Source organism: Oryctolagus cuniculus, chromosome 2 (assembly GCF_964237555.1).
Source record: "Oryctolagus cuniculus chromosome 2, mOryCun1.1, whole genome shotgun sequence".
Taxonomy (NCBI): domain Eukaryota; kingdom Metazoa; phylum Chordata; class Mammalia; order Lagomorpha; family Leporidae; genus Oryctolagus; species Oryctolagus cuniculus.
Window position 1 is genome coordinate 148,885,937 of NC_091433.1, and position 16,755 is coordinate 148,902,691.

The 16,755-nt window shown below is 42.8% G+C and overlaps 1 protein-coding gene across 1 annotated transcript in view; it reads left to right on the top strand.

The window, feature by feature from the left end:
• The window catches only part of ASB3 (ankyrin repeat and SOCS box containing 3), a 190,648-nt gene that overhangs the window by 32,009 nt on the left and 141,884 nt on the right, over positions 1-16,755 (top strand). The gene's annotated exons all lie outside the window — the stretch shown is intronic.

Below are 16,755 nucleotides of genomic sequence, written 5' to 3' on the forward strand. Positions count from 1 at the left end.
TATTTTTTATTTTTTTTATTTATTTGAAAGAGTTACATAGAGAGAAGAGAGTCAGAGAGAGAGAGCATGAGGTCTTCCATCCGCTGGTTCACTCCCCAATTGGCCTCAACAGCTGGAGCTGCGCCAATCTGAAGCCAGGAACCAGGAGCATCCTCCGGGTCTCTCACATGGGTGCAGGGGCACAAGCACCTGGGCCATCTTCTACTGTTTTCCCAGGCCACAGCAGAGAACTGAATTGGAAGTAGAGTGGCCAGGTCTTGAACTGGTGCCCATATGGGATGCCGGCACTTCAGGCCAGGGCATTAACCCACTGCACCACAGCACCAGCCCCAAATTAAAAAAAAAAATATTAAAAATCAAACTTGTCAAACCCTTCCCCATAATCTTTTAAAAATTAAATTTATACAATATTTGTCAATTTGGCACTTGTTTTTCCTTTAGAGAAAGAGAGATACCTTCCATCTACTCCCCAAGTGACCACAACAACCAGGGCTGTGCCAGGCTGAAGCGAAGAGCTAAGAGCTTCTTCAGGGTCTCCCATGTGAGTGCAAGGGCCCAAGGACTTGGGCCATCTTCCACTGCTTTCCCAGGCCATAACCAAGAGCTGAATTGGAAGTGGAGCAGCTGGGACTCGAACTGGTGCCCATATGAGATGCTGGCATTGCAGGTAGCAGCTCAACCCACTGCTCTACAATACTGACCCCAATTTGGCACATATTTATGGGGTATAGCATAATACAATGCTGTGTGCAAAATGTAATGATCAAATCACAGGAATTGGCATTACCATCTCCTCTAACATTTATCATTTCTTTGTGTTGGGAACCTTCAAACTCTTCTAGATATTTTGACATACATGATGAATTGTTGTAGACTGTGGCTATCCTTCTGTGCTACAGAACACTAGAACTAAGTCCTGCTATCCAGCTATTTTGGTACCTTTTATTCAAACTGTCTCTGCCCCTCTCAACAATGGATCTCTTGAACTTAGTCCTTCTAACTGAAATTTTGTGGTCTTTATCCAACATCCCTCATTTCCCCCACTCCTCCAACCCCTGGTAACCACATTTTATCTCTGCTTCTATGGATTGATTTTTTTTTTAGATTTCACATATAAGTGAGATGACGTGATAATTGTCTTCCTGTGCTTGGCTTACCTCAATTAGCATTATATCTTCCAGTTTATGTTGTCACAAATTACAGGATTTCCTTCTTCTTAATGATTGGTTAGTATTCAGTCATGTATATAGAGCAACTTTATCCATTCATCTGCTCATGAACACTTTGTTTGATTCCTTATTTTGACTACTATGAATAGTGCTGAAATGAACATGGGATTGCAGATACCTCTTTGACATGCTGGTTCCAGTACCACTGGACGTATACCCAGAACTGAGATTGCTGAGTTATATGGTGCTACTGTTTTTAATATTTTAGAAGCTTCCATACTGTTTTCCACAATGACTGTACTGACTTGCATGCCCACCAGCAGTGTACCAAGGTTTACCTTTCTCCACATACTCACTAACATGTATCTTTGGTCTTTTTGATAACAGCTATTCAAATAGGTGTGAGGTGGTATCTCATTGTGGTTTTAATTTATGTTCCATGCTAATTAGAGATGTTAAGCATTTTTTCATGTATCTGTTGGCCTTTTGTATATCTGCTTTAGATAAATGTCTGTATAGGTCCTTTATCCATTTGAAAAAATTTTATATTTGAAAGACAGACACATAGAAACACGTATACACACACACACACACACACACACAGAGAGAGAGAGAGAGAGAGAGAGAGAGAGAGAAAATATGAATGTAAGAGCACTCGGTCTTCCATTTCTTGGTTCACTCCCAAAAATGGCCAAATCAGTCATTGCTGGACCAGGCTGTGATCAGGAGCCAGGAACTCCATCTGGGTCTCCCATGTGCATTGCAGGAACTCAGATACTTGAACCATCCATCATTTGCTTTCTCCTGCATATATTAATAGGGATCAAAATTGGAGCAACCAGGTCCTGAACTGGCACTCTGATGTGGGATGCCTGCGTCGCAAGTGATGGCTTAATCCACTGTGCCACAATGCCAGTTCCTGCCCATTTTTAATCAGGTTAATTTTTTCTTATCAGATGTATGGTTTGTAAATATCTTCTCCAATTCTGTAAGTTGTCTCCTCTGTTGTTCTCTTTGATGTACAGTTTTGTAGTGTACTATAATTGTATTTGTCTATTTCTGCTTTTGTTGCTGTGGTTTTATGGTCATATAAAATAATTATCATGAAAACTAATATCATGGAACTTTCCCCTGTGTTTTCTTTTAGTAGTTTTATGGTTTCAGGTCTTACATGTAAGTCTTTAATCCATTTTCATTGATTTTTGAATATGAAGTGAAATACACCACAGCGCCGGGCCCGGCTATTCCACTTCTGATCCCAGCTCTCTGCTATGGTCTAGGAAAGCAGTAGAAGATGGCCCAAGTCCTTGGGCCCTTGCATCCATGTGGGAGACCCAGAAGCTCCTGGCTCCTGGCTTCAGATTGGTACAACACCAGCCATTGCGGCCATTTGAAGCGTGAACCAGTGGATGGAAGTCAGTCTCTCTCTCTCTCTCTCTCTCTCTCTTTCTGACTGCCTCTACCTCTCTGTAACTTTGCCTTTCAAATAAATAAACAAATCTTCAAAAAATAAAAAATAACATTATTTATATCAATCCATGAACATAGAATATCTTTCTATTTATTTGTGTCTTCTTCAGGGTTTTCATTAGTAATTTATAGGTTTCAGATAAAAAATTTCACGTCTTTGGCTAAATTTATTCCTAAGTACTTTATTTTTTGGTAGCTATTATACATGCAGTAGTTTTGATTTAGTTTTTTTCAATGGTTTGTTTCTAATATAGAGACTACTGGTTTTTGTATGTTGATTTTCTATCTTGTGACTTTACTCAATTAACTTATTAATTCAGTATATGTGTAAAATCATGTTCTCTTCAGAGATAATTTAATGTCTTCCTTTCAGATTTTGTGACTTTTATTTATAATTATTTTGCCTAATTGCCCTTGCTAGGACTTTGAGTATTAGTCCAATACAGAAGTCTTGGTATGTATGGTGGTGGTGGTATGTTCAAAAAGTCCATGGAAAAAAGCATATTATGAAAAAACTGCAGTGATTTAAAAAATTTCTTCACCAAATTAAACTTATCTTTAAATTCAGTTTTTTTCACAAACTTTTTGAAATACTCTCATGTTTTTAATAATGGTAGCTAAGTTGTTCCATAGTAACAAGCAGTTTCAGTCTAATTTTAGTGGTGTTTTGAATGTTGAAAAATTCAAATGGCATAGCACATACTTGGTGGCCAATCGGTGGCTGAGTCACGTGTGGTGAGTGGTGGAAGGCAAAGGCAGGAACGTGTGTAAGAACAGGAGAGTGATTACATCTCAACCCAGGTGCAGCAGGGGTTGGCGGCAGGGACTAACTAATAACTACCCTCTTGTGAGAACTATCAAAGGAAAGGCACAAGACTGCTCACATGCGCAGTAACATAAGGCCTCTCAGCAGGTGCCACCCCCAAAAGACTTTACCGCCTCCCAAAAGCACCATGCTAGGGACCCAGCCTTTAATCACAATGGGCCGTTCTGGGGACACAACTAAATAATTCAGCTATATCCAAACCATACAGACGCTTCTTTGAAAAGAATGTTCGGAACAATTCCTTGGTTAGCAACTCTGTAAATCAAGGAGCAGTGCTCCCTGGTAAGATTCAAGGTAGGGGTTCTTTTCTAATGTGGAAAGAAGGTAATAATAGAACGGGTCAAAGAGAAAAACAGCATGAGGTCTTGCAGAGAAAGACAGTAGCCTTCTGAAACAGCTCAGTTTTAGGAACTGAGAAGCCAACACCTGTAAACTGGTCCTCTGACTCCATGGTGCTCTCCTCTGAAGGCCACCAGTAGTGGATCTTAGTGGGTGTGCCATCTGAGAGCTCCCAGATCTGAATGGAGATAGGACGATTTTCCATCATTTCACCAGGCCAGATTGTGGAGTCTCCTCTTTCAAGGCCACTCTTTTCATTCACAGTTGACTAGCAATATATGTTGGGACACTGAGTGGGATTTTTTATTTTCTTAAGCACTTTTTGTCTCCTATTCACTAAGAACGGTTGTTTCTCTTTTCCATAAATGAAACATGCCTATGTCCCCTTAAAAGAAACCTCATGGCATTCCTGCTGCAGTTGAAAGATGTATTAGACAGCTTTTTGTTAACTTAAATACCTGAGGCTGTTTGATTAAATTCATTAAAAAAATAATCAGGTTTATTTTGGCTCGTGGTTCTGGAGGTACAAGGTCTAGGGACCTCCTCTGCTGATAGCTTTCCTGCTGCAGAGTCCTGAGGCAGCGCGGACAGTCACAGGCAAGAGACAGCACATGACTGTCTGTCCACCTCATTATAAAACCTCCAGGATTCAATCATGGAAGCCCCACACTAACATCGTGTTACAATCCAATCACTTGAGAAAGGCAGCATAGATTATATGGGTGCTGCAGGCTCAGGTTTCTCTCCATATCTGACTTGTTTTTGACAACATCTGATAATATCATAGATTGGATTTCAAACCACTTAATAACGTAAAACTTTAGGAATTAAACTTCTGTGTGATTTTGGAGGAACAAATCCTATTCAAACTGTAGCAGAAGCCAAGAGTCACTGAAGACACCAGACCCTGTGGAATGATGAGGAGAGAGGCAGGCAGGTTCCTGGGAAAAGGCTCACCTGCACCCGGTACCAAGGTTTTAGAGAAGCCAGGCATAAACAAACTGAGCTTATAAGCATAGGCAAGGCAGCCAAGCTCCACTACTGGGAGACACTGCCTCGACAGATAGAGAATGTGCTCTCGGGTGCACCTGTTCAACCACGCAAGCCCAAAAGTGATGAGGGGCAGGAGAACTGAAGTCACTTCCAAGAATGGTGAAGATAATGATGATTACAAGGTAGATGGGGGTCATCTTGATGAGGCAGAAAAGCAAGAAATGGAACAGAAAGATAGGAAAATTATTTCCCACCCCCTTCCTTCATCCCTAAAGATGAATTGGTAAATTGAGAAGCAAGTGCTGGCAGTATTTATGATGATACTTAGTTTTCTGAGTTTCAATACTATTTAAATGCTCATGAAAGGAGGATGTTTGGTGCACAATTACGTCGCTGCTTGGGACACCTGCATCCCATATTGGAATGTCTGGTTTGAGTCCTAGCTGCTCTGCTTCCCATCCAGCTGCCTATTAATGTGTACACTGGAAGACAGCAGATGATGGCTCAGATCCTTAGGTCCCTACCACTCACATGGGAGACCCAGATAGAGTTCTAGGCTCCTGGCTTCAACCTGGCCTAGCCCTGGCTCTTGTAGGCATCTGTCTCTCTGTTTCTCTGCCTTTCAAATAAAATGAATATAAATAAACAAAGACAATTTTTAAAATGCTAATGCTCATTTTTATCTCTAGTCCTGACCTCTCCCTCACCTCCCTTCTGGTCTGTCCTTTGGCCTATTTCCTACCTCCATTTGGATATCTAATAGACATTTCACAGTTTGACAGGTGCAGGATTGAACTCTGGACTCAAACCTTGCCCTCCCAAAACTTGCTTCTCCTGCTGTTTTATCATCTCAGTAAATGGATCCATGATAAACCTGTTATTCAGCTTAATTTGGCGGTCTTGACTCTTCTTTCTTGTACATACAGTACCCAATCTACTGCCAAATCTTGAATTATCTGGAAAATATATTGTGAATCTAACTGTTCCTCACCTCTTCCCTCCCTACTCCTGTAGCCCATACCCTAACCATCTCTCATCTGGAGTATTTTTTTAAGAGATTTGATTTTATTTATTTAACAGGTAGAGTTACTGACAGTGAGAGGGAGAGACAAACAGAGGGGTCTTCCATCTGCTGGTTCAGTCCCCAAATGGCTGCTACCGCTGGAGCTGTGCCAATCCAAAGCCAGGAGCTTATTCTGGGCCTCCCACGCGGTGCAGGGGCCCAAGCACTTGGGCCATCTTCCACTGCTTTCCCAGGCCATAGCAGAGAGCTGGATCAGAAGAGGAGCAACTGGGACTAGAACTGGTGCCCATATGGAATGCTGGCACTGCAGTCGGCAGCCTTACCCTCTATGCCACAATCCGGCCCCCAGATACTGAGAATCAGGACTTCAATGTGTGAATTTGAGGGGGACAGAGTTCAGTCTACAGCAGTTACCTGTAATCCCTTACTGGCTGTCTCCCCACTAGAATAAAGCTCTAATAGAGAAAAGACTTTGCTTGTTTTGTTCAGCCCGATATCCCTAGTACCTCTCAATCCTTGCTATAGTGGGATTGCAGTGAAAACTGTTGAGTAAATGAATTACATAATGAACGAATGATGAAGCCTGGAAATGACATCAGCCCACATCTCCATCTGCCTGGCTTACCATGTGCCCATTTGTTAGTTTTTCTATCCCTCTCTGTTTCGCCAGGATGATTATCAGCAGGGCTCTCATGAAAGGGGGTCTGCATCTTGCTTTAGGAGAACTACAAGGTCCTGTTCCCAACTGTTCACTCGGTTCCTAGAGACCATTGTCTGTTTCCGAGGGTGTCTTTTCCCAAGGGAGAGAACCCTGCTGCCCAGGAGTTGGCAGACCAGCTGCATCCATTCTCTCTGGAATTCCTTGGCTCGTTAGGCTTCCCAGAGTCACCAAGGACAAAACCAAACTTTTCAGAAACCACAAAGGGATTGGAGCAGAAAAGAAGTAACTGGTTCTTGGAGGGAGAGGAGGAGGAATACCAATTACTTTAAATAAAGTAAGACGATTTGACTCAAGGCAGAAGATTTAATGAACTTTTACTTTCTACAAGAGTAGGATTAAAAGGCAGTCTTTTTAGGTCCATTGCCTTTGAGATTAACTTTCCCAAAGTAAAAATATCGCTTCATTGCTAGTGGGCAAGCTAGCATATTTTCTCTTCTCTGCCATTCCAAGAAACATACGTTCTGCTTTTTCATAAATACACTTAAGTGGTGCCAGGATAACGTTAATTTGTTTCTTTGAATTTCATTTGTGGGAAACTTAGCCCTTTGCTGTTTTCCTGACCATCAGCTGCCAGTAGCATGCTGGTGGGTGGGAAATATTTCAGTTCTCTCAATGCGGGAACCTTGATTTTCATGCAGTGCCTGATGTTTTGCAAAATGTAGCTTGTTCACATGCTGGATGGGGCTTCCAGTGCTCAGCAGTTCACAAAGAGGGCTTTCTGCTTGTCTTCTGGGGCCAGTGGACCAGGACAGGTCTCCTGATGTGTGAATGCTTCAGTAGGGAGAGCTCATGAAATCTTGGTCACTTGTTTGATTTTTAGCAACAATGAATGTCAGAGAAATTGAAAAACTTATTGATATTATTCTAAGGGAAGATGAGACTGGGGACTCTACTCTTCACAGAGGAACCATAAAGGAAGCCACTTGTTTTTTTGTTTGTTTTGAAGATTTCTTTCTTTCTTTCTTTCTTTCTTTCTTTCTTTCTTTCTTTCTTTCTTTCTTTCTTTCTTTCTTTCTCTCTCTCTCTCTCTCTCTTTCCTTCCTTCCTTCCTTCCTTCCTTCCTTCCTTCCTTCCTTCCTTCCTTCTTCCTTCCTTCCTTCCTTCCTTCCTTCCTTCCTTCCTTCCTTCCTTCCTCCTCTCCTTTCCTTTCCTTTCCTTTCCTTTCCTTTCCTTTCCTTTCCTTTCCTTTCCTTTCCTTTCCTTTCCTTTCCTTTCCTTTCCTTTCCTTTCTTTTCTTTCTCTCTCTCTCTCTCTCTCTCTCTTTCTCTCTCTCTTTCTCTCTCTCTTTCTCTCTTTCTAAGATTTATTTATTTATTTTAAAGAGTTACAGAGACAGAGAGAGGCAGAGAAAGAGAAAGGTCTTCTATTCACTGGTTCACTTCCCAATTGGCCGCAATGGCCGGAGACTCCTCCGGGTCTCCTGTGTGGTTGCAGGGGCCCAAGGACTTGGGTCATCTTCCACTGCTTTCTCAGGCCATAGCAGAGAGCTGGATTGGGAGTGGAGCAGCTGGGACTCAAACCAATACCCATATGGGATGCCGGCACTGCAGGTGGTGGCTTTACCCACTATCCCACAGCACCGGCCAGATTTATTTGAAAGGCAGAGTTACAGAGAGTAAGAGGCAGAGAGAGAGAGAGAGTGAGAAAAAAAGAGAGAGAGAGGTCTTCCATTCACTGGTTCACTCCCCAGATGACCGCAACTGCTGGAGCTGAGCCAATCTGAAGCCAGGAGCTTCTTCAGAGTCTCCCGTGCAGGTGCAGGGGCCCAAGCACTTGGGCCATCTTCTACTGCTTTCCCAGGCCATAGCAGAGAGCTGGATTGGAAGTTGAGCAGCCAGGACTGGAAGTGCCCATATGGGATGACAGCACTGCAGGCATTGGCTTTACCTGCTAAGCCACAGCACCAGTCCTGCCACTTGTTTTTGTTGTTCTGAGAGGTCCTCAGAATTGGGATGTTTTCTATTCATAGATGGAGGAAACACAACACAAGAATGAAACACACTGTACTCCCTTTAGGGAAGAGAAGCTACATATTCATCCATGAGAAAGTGGTGTAGAATGGCAAACAATTAAATGATCTGGTGTGGAATCTTAGTGAAAATGAATATAGACAGAACAAATTGATGAAAAAAATTCTGGTTTTTCTTTCCCATCCACCGTAAATGGAAAGAAAAATTTTTTTCTCAAAAAACTCATTAGGTATATGATGAGTGTCAGTTTTATTCAAGGTCTGAATGATAGTGGACAGGAGCTTCTTCAGGGTCTTCCACGTGGATTCAGGGGTCCAAGGACTTGGGCCATCCTCTGATGCTTTCCCAGGCACATTAGCAGGAAGCTGGATTGGAACGTGGAGCAGCCAGGACTGGAACTGGCGCCCACATGGGATCAGTGCTGCAGGCCAGGGCTTTAACCCTCTGTGCCACAGTGTTGGCCCTCACCCTTTTTTTTTTTTTTAAGATATTTTATGTATTTGAAAGGCAGAGTTATAGAAAGAGAGGAGGGAGGGAGGAATAAAAAACCTTCCATCTTCTGGTTCACTCCCCAAATGACTACAATTCTCAGGGTTGGTCCTCCCATGTTGGTGGCAGGGTTCCAAGCACCTGGGCTGTATTCTGCTGCTTTATCAGGCATGTTAGCAGGAAGATAGATGGGAAGTGGAGCAGCCAGGACACCCTGCACAGGCGCTGCTTAACCTACTAAGCCACATGCTGGCGTCGAGGCAGAATATTCTTCTTGTTTAAAGTAACTGCTTTTGTTGTTGTTGTTGTTTAAAGATTTATTTATTTATTTGAAAGATAGAATTACAGAGAGAGAGAGAAGGAGAGATGCAGAAAGAGATCTTCCATCTGCGGTTCACTCCTCAAACGGCTGCAATGGCCAGGTCTGTGCCAGACTGAAGCCAGGAGCCAGGAGCTTCTTCTGGGACTCCTACGTGGGTGCAGGGGTCCAGGGACTTGGGCCATCTTCTGCTGTTTTCCCAGGTGCATTATCAGGGAGCTGGATTGGAAGTGGAGCAGCCAGGACTCGAACCAGTGCCCACATAAGATACTGGCACTGCAGTGCCAGCCCCAGAATATTCTTTTTTTTTTCCCCTGGGAAAGGGGCAGTGACTTTCAGGAATTAGGGATCCACCTCACTTTCCTCTTTCAAGGATCGGATCCCTCTGAAGGTTGCTATGGAAATTGTGATGGGTCAGGAGCATGAGTACCACCTTCTGAGAGCCATATTGCCTCTTAGGCAGCAAACAGTGCAGCCACTCTCCTGGACAAGCCAGCTTAACTTCACCTAGTGCCCACCCACCCAGAACCAGCTGGGAAATAACTGACTGTATAAGGACTTAGTCCGTATGAGAACTGCACTCTACCCTTGCTGGTAGCGAGTCTCTGTCAGGTTTCTCTCTCAATACTCTGTTCTGGCTGTTGAGTTCCTGATCTGTCTCCTGCTTGTCCTATTCCTATACTGTTAACAAATTGTAAATTGTCATGGTGTTAGGAGGAGTGATTTTTTACATTATAATGAGTGTATGAGACTGGAGGTCAGGTAATGCTTAATCTGGACATTTGGTTGGATCCAACTGATTTGAACCAATTCCTTTTCCTGAATCTTGTGTGTGTGTTTTTTTTTTTCTCCTGTGTGCTTCCTGGTAAGTGAGTGGAGCTGGACTTAACCAAGTACTATCTCATGAAGAGAAACAAATTAGATGTAGTCTTTACTCCAAGCAGAAAAACATAAATAAAAAGATGAAGGAATTATAATTTTTTTATTTGACAGGTAGAGTTATAGACAGAGAGAGAGAGAGAGAGACAGAGAGAAGGTCTTCCTTCCGTTGGTTCACTCCTCACTATGGCCGGAGCTACGCTGATCCGAAGCCAGGAGCCAGGTGCTTCTTCCTGGTCTCTCGTGTGGGTGCAGGGCCCAAGCACTTGGGCCATCCTCCACTGCCTTCCCGGGCCACAGCAGAGAGCTGGACTGGAAGAGGAACAACCAGGAAGCCGGTGCCCATATGGGATGCCGGTGCCGCAGGTGGAGGATTAACCAAGTGAGCCATGGCACAGGCCCCAATATAATTTTATCACTAAAATTATGAACCCAATTTAGATCCAGCTAAATTGCACTATACTTGTATAATTTACAATCACCAGAGGATTGTCAAAGGAGGGAGGGTTTGATGGCATTTAGTGAAGCCAGAATTCTCAAGCTGATATTTTAATTTTATTAATGAATTTTCATTTGCCAGATTTGTAAATCGCGTTAGCTTAGGAAAAGTGAGTGTGTGCTGTGATGCTGTAGTGGAGTCTGCCTAGCTATTAGTTTGGATGTTAAATGTTTCCCAAAGGCCTGAGTGGTAAAAGTTCAGTCCCCAAAGTCATGAGTTAATGGTATTAAGAGAGCAGAAAGTTAATCCAATCGTGGTGTTGAGTAGGTAGGCCTGTGGGAGTCCTCACAAGTTGGTTCTCATGAGAGGGCTGGTTATAAAGGCCTGAGTTGGCTCACCATGCAATCTTTGCTCCACAGGCACACTGCCATTGCCATACACCATCCTTAGCAGAGGCCAAAGCAATGGGGCCACCTGATCCTAGACTGTGAAGCTATAGATATGAGCCAAAGTAAACCTCTTTTCTTCCAAAGTAGCTTGTCAGGTATTTTGTTGTAGTAATGAAAAACTAAGTAGTACAGAGAAAATTAGTGTATAGAAAAAAGTTAGTGTCAGACATTTCCAGGACAAGATTAATAATTTCCTTAATTTTCCAAGCCCTTCTGAGCATTCTTGCAGGTGGGGATGACAACATTGTGGTTCTTGAGACAGAAATCATATCTGCAAATCCAAGCACTGTAGCATATGACTTATACGTGGACTTGAATCTGAATTGGTTCAAATTTTGGCTCAACGACCTCTATTTAGTTGAACTCTGAAACTCATTTTCCTTATCTGCAAGTTAAAGATAGTAAACCTACCTCAGTACTTAATAAATGTTCAATAATAACAACCGTCATTTTGTTGCTATAAAAACAGCCTATTATCTGAAATTCAAGTAGTAATTACTAAAGATAGTGACTTTCTAGGGTTGCAACTCTTTTTTGGAGGTGGTTAATGGAAGGTTTTCCAATAAATTATTTATATCAACATAGCTTAATAATGTTAGTAAGTATAGAAAACTAATCCTAGAAGAAATCAACTTCTAGTTTCTCTATGAATACTTTCCGATTCATAAGGCAGGGCCGGCACTGTGGCTCAGCAGGTAAAGCCACCACCTGCAGTGCCAGCATCCCGTATGTCTGCCAGTTTGGGTCCTGGCTGCTCCACTTCCGATCCAGCTCTTTGCTATGGTGGGGGAAAGAAGTAGAAGATGGCCCAAATCCTTGGATCCCTGAACCTTCGTGGGAGACCTGAAGAAGCGCCTGGCTCCTGGCTCCTGGCTTTGGATTGGCCCAGCTTTGGCTGTTGAGGCTATCTGGGGAGTGAACCAGTGGATGGAAGACCTCTGTCTCTGATGGCCTCTGCCCCTCTAACTCTGCCTCACACCTAAATAAATACATAAAAAACAAATTCATAAGGCAATATTTAGAATTTTGACAGAATACTTAAGTGAGCAAAAATTTTTTGTCATTTGGAACATTAAAAACTAATTGCAAACTATTTTACTGAGGGCACAGATGTGAAGCTGTTAGAACTGGACAAAATTCACTTTTTGCTTACATTACTGAATGATTTTAGAGAGTAGATTCCACATACTGGTTTTCTTTTCTTTCTTTTTTTAAAGATTTTATTTATTTATTTGAGAGGTAGAGTTACAGACAGTGAGAGGAAGAGACAGAAAGGTCTTTCTTCCGTTGGTTCACTTCCCAAATGGCTGCAACGGCTGGAGCTGTGCTGATTGGGAGCCAGGAGCCAGGAGCTTCTTCCGGGTCTTCCATGTGGGTGCAGGGGCCAAAGGACTTGAGCCATCTTCTACTGCTTTCCCAGGCCACAACAGAGAGCTGGATCGGAAGAGGAGCAGCCGGGACTAGAAGCCGGCACCCGTATGGGATACTGACACCGCAGGTGGAGGATTAACCTACACGCAATGGCGCCAGCCCCTATTTGGTTTTCAAACACTAAATTGCTAGTCTTTTTAGGAAGTTTGATTTTAATATTGTGCATTAATAAAAACTATGTGTCTTAGGAAAATGTTATATTTTTCTCTTAAATTCAAGGCAAAACATAATTTATTCTATTGAGACATAACAGAAGGCAATTCTGGGACAGCCTGTTAGCAAAACAGATTTGAAAAATTTAAGACAGTGTATGTATGACTAGATGTGAGATGTCTAGTACTATATTTTTAAGATTTTATTTATTTATTTGAGAGGTAGAGTTACAGATAAGAAAGAGAGAGAGAGAGAAAGAGAAAGGTCTTCCATCTGCTGGTTCACTCCCCAAATGGCCACAACGACCGGAACTTAGCGGCTTCAAAACCAGGAGCCAGGAGCTTCTTCTGGGTCTCCCAGGTGGGTGTAGGGGCCCAAGGATTTGGGCCACCCTCTACTGCTTGCCCAGGCCATAGCAGAGAGGAAGATCTGAGGAAGAGCAGCAGGGACTGGAACCAGTGCCCATATGGGATTCCAGTGCTGCGGGCGCAGGCTTAACCTACTATGCCACAGAGCCAGCTCCAGTACTATTTTGCATCATCACAAATGTTTTCTGTGGTTGAGATGTTTACCGTTTCTAGAAGTTCTACTTAATTTACTTACTTTTGGTGAATATTGTTTGTTTCAAATGTAAAAAATACTATAATGCTTAGAAATGTACAAGTAGCTGTGGATGCAAAATAGTTTAAAGCCCTATATGCCATTTATTAATAATTTTGATCTCTCCTTTCCATTTTTATGTTCTGAGATTGTCAGGACTGTTTTTATTTTGTTTAATTTTTAATGAGTAAAATTCTGCTAGTCTTCAAACTAGATTCTTCTGATTGCTAGTGAGGAAAGCGTGTTCCTTCTTCCCAATCACTATTAAAAAGCATCAGTAAACTATTGTTTCTTCTTCCTCCTCCTCCTCTTCTTCCTCTTCTTCCTCTTCTTCCTCTTCCTCCTCTTCTTCTTCCTCCTCTTCCTCTTCTTCCTCTTCTTCCTCTTCTTCCTCTTCTTCCTCTTCTTCCTCCTCCTCCTCCTCCTCCTCCTCCTCCTCTTCTTCTTCTTCTTCTTCTTCTTCTTTCTTCTTCTTCTTCTTCTTCTTCTTCTCCTTCTCCTTCTCCTTCTCCTTCTCCTTCTCCTTCTCCTTCTCCTTCTCCTTCTCCTTCTCCTTCTCCTTCTCCTTCTCCTTCTCCTTCTCCTTCTTCTTCTTCTTCTTCTTTAGATTTACTTATTTATTTGAGAGGAAGAGTTACAGAAGAGAGAAAGAGAGAGGTCTCCCATCCGCTGGTTCACTCCCCAAATGGCTGCAATGGCTGGAGCTGGGCTGATCCAAAGCCAGGAGCCAAGGGCTTCCTCTGGGTCCCCCACCCAGGTGCAGGATTCCAAGCACTTGCGCCATCCTCTACTGCTTTCCCAGGCCATAGTAGAGAGCTGGACTGGAAAAGGAGCAGCTGGGACACTACACGAACCGGTGCACATAGGGGCTGCCAGTGCCGCAGGCGGGGGCGTAACCTACTGTGCCACAGAGCTTGCCTCCTCTTATTTCTAATGGAGAAGTGTTGGAAGATACCAAGACTTCAGTGATTGAAGCCATGGCTTGTGAAAGAAACCTTTTAATCTCTATGCCATAATTCTGATGGGCTTTCTACCATTAATAGTGTATGTTCTTGATGCCAGTACTCAAAGGGGCAGTTACATTTTCTGAAAGGTAATAGGTGCATTCATTTAGATAATTTGCAGTATGGTAAAATGGTGAAGGTAAAGAATTAGGGGGGTATCCCCATCACCTCTGCTGTGTAGATGGCTGATGCCCACTCTTCTGTCAGGATGTTTGTGTTTATGACATGAAAATTTATAATTTCTGAAAGGCTATGTGCATCAGTCCAAGATGAAATATTAATGAGGCTTAATTCTGCTGTAAGAGATTAATTAGTAGAATTTCTAATATTTTCCTCTCACAATCCACAGGATCATTTTGCCCGTTTTTTAGTTTATTGACATGAGATAAAGCACCCTACCGGCCGGCGCAGCAACTCACTAGGCTAATCCTCCGCCTAGCGGCGCCGGCACACCAGGTTCTAGTCCTGGTCGGGGTGCCGGATTCTGTCCTGGTTGCCCCTCTTCCAGGCCAGCTCTCTGCTGTGGCCAGGGAGTGCAGTGGAGGATGGCCCAGGTGCTTGGGCCCTGCACCCCATGGGAGACCAGGAAAAGCACCTGGCTCCTGGCTCCTGCCACCGGATCAGCGCGGTGCGCCGGCCACAGTGCGCCGGCCGTTGCTGCGGCCATTGGAGGGTGAACCAACGGCAAAGGAAGACCTTTCTCTCTGTCTCTCTCTCTCACTGTCCACTCTGCCTGTGAAAAAAAAAAAAAAAAAAAAAAAAAAAGCACCCTACCACCGCTGCTAAACAAGTGAAAAAGAATCGAGAAATGGATTTTCTCCTAAGCCTTGGCAACATAACTCAAGAACTTTCACCTCAATAGCTCATTTTGCTATAACATCAGTGCATATGATGGTTCTATTTCTGTATTCAAATAGAGTAAGTACTGGTAAGTAAAATCATCCAACACTAGGAACAGAGTCTGAAATTAGATTTAGTTGGCTGGTATTTATCACCGTGTGATGTTGACTACAAATCCTAGTATTTCAAAATTCAAGTCTTGATTTTGGTCTTTGTTTAAGACCTTTTGTGCTGGATCTTTGGAGCTACTGAGTCAATACTGTGGCCTCATTGTGTGCCAGGCATTTTACGCATTGTCAGAAACCAGGTCAGTCCTTTGTGAATCAGATTGATTTAAAAGGATAGTTCACTGGGGAGCACACAATTGTTTTGATGCGATTTGTTGCCAACATCCCTTTAACCAAGAATACAGACTATGGTTGGACTATTAGCTCCACCTGGTGGTGTCTCAAAGAAAAGCAGGTGAAGCTCAAAGTACAGAAACGGAGTCTCTGTCACAACTTTGTAAAGGTGAGCAACTAGTTGTTTTCCTGAAACCCCAATCTGAGGACAGGAAAGTTAGTATATGTGAAACTGTCGAAAGTGAAGTCAGTGATTTTCAGTCATTGGAGAATGTATTTTAAAACAAAGAGAAATCACTTGGTAAGTTTATTCAAAATGCAGGTCCTTACACTCCATCCTGAAAATTTTTATTTAGTAGGTGGGGATAGCACCCACTTTCAATAGTCTTCACTTGGATAAAGACTCCTCAAAGTGCATTTAGGGGGGCCGGTGCTGTGGTACAGTGGGTAAAGCCACCGCCTGCAGCGCCAGCATCCCATTTAGGCGCCAATTCGAGTCCCGGCTGCTCCACTTCCGATCCAGCTCTCTGGCCTGGGAAAGCAGTAGAAGATGGCTCAAGTCCTTGGGTCCCTGCACCACGCAGGAGACCTGGAGGAAGCTCCTGGCTCCTGGCTTTGGATTGGCAAGGCACCTGCCACTGCGGCCAATTGAGGGGTGAACCTGTGGATGAAAGACCTCTCTCTTTGCGTCTCCTTCTCTCTGTGTAATTCTTACAAATAAATAAATCTTAGAAAGTGTATTTACTTATATTGTAGATGAGCCATTTCTCCACCCTAGTAGGAATTCAGCCTGTTTACCTGGAAGAATGACCACATAATGGAGGAAGCAGCTAATAATTGTGCAATCAAATGAAATTTCATTGACTACTGATTTACAAGGGGTATGAGGATACCTGGACTTGCCCCCAGCTCTGAGAGAAGCTCAGAACTATGTTAGCCAAGATGGAAGGCTCACTTTTATAAAATCTTTCTATTTTGAAATAATGACTTCTATTTTTAAGAGCCATCCATGACACAATACAGTTTTTACAGATGTATCTTTTTCCTTTTCAAGGAGAATGTGATCTAAATATTCTCAAAGTATCTCTTGGCACTAACTTTTCATAATTCTAACTCCCTCCCCTCCTATAACATAAGGTTTAAATGTGAAGGTAATTATGTTTTAATTCACTGATATTATAAATATGATCCTGTAATTCATTAAGGAAATTATTTTTAATGACTTTAGGTTTTATCTAGTTAATAAAGAGGAATATTAGAAAGTAAGTTAATACTCATTAGGAACCTGGTATCAAGTGT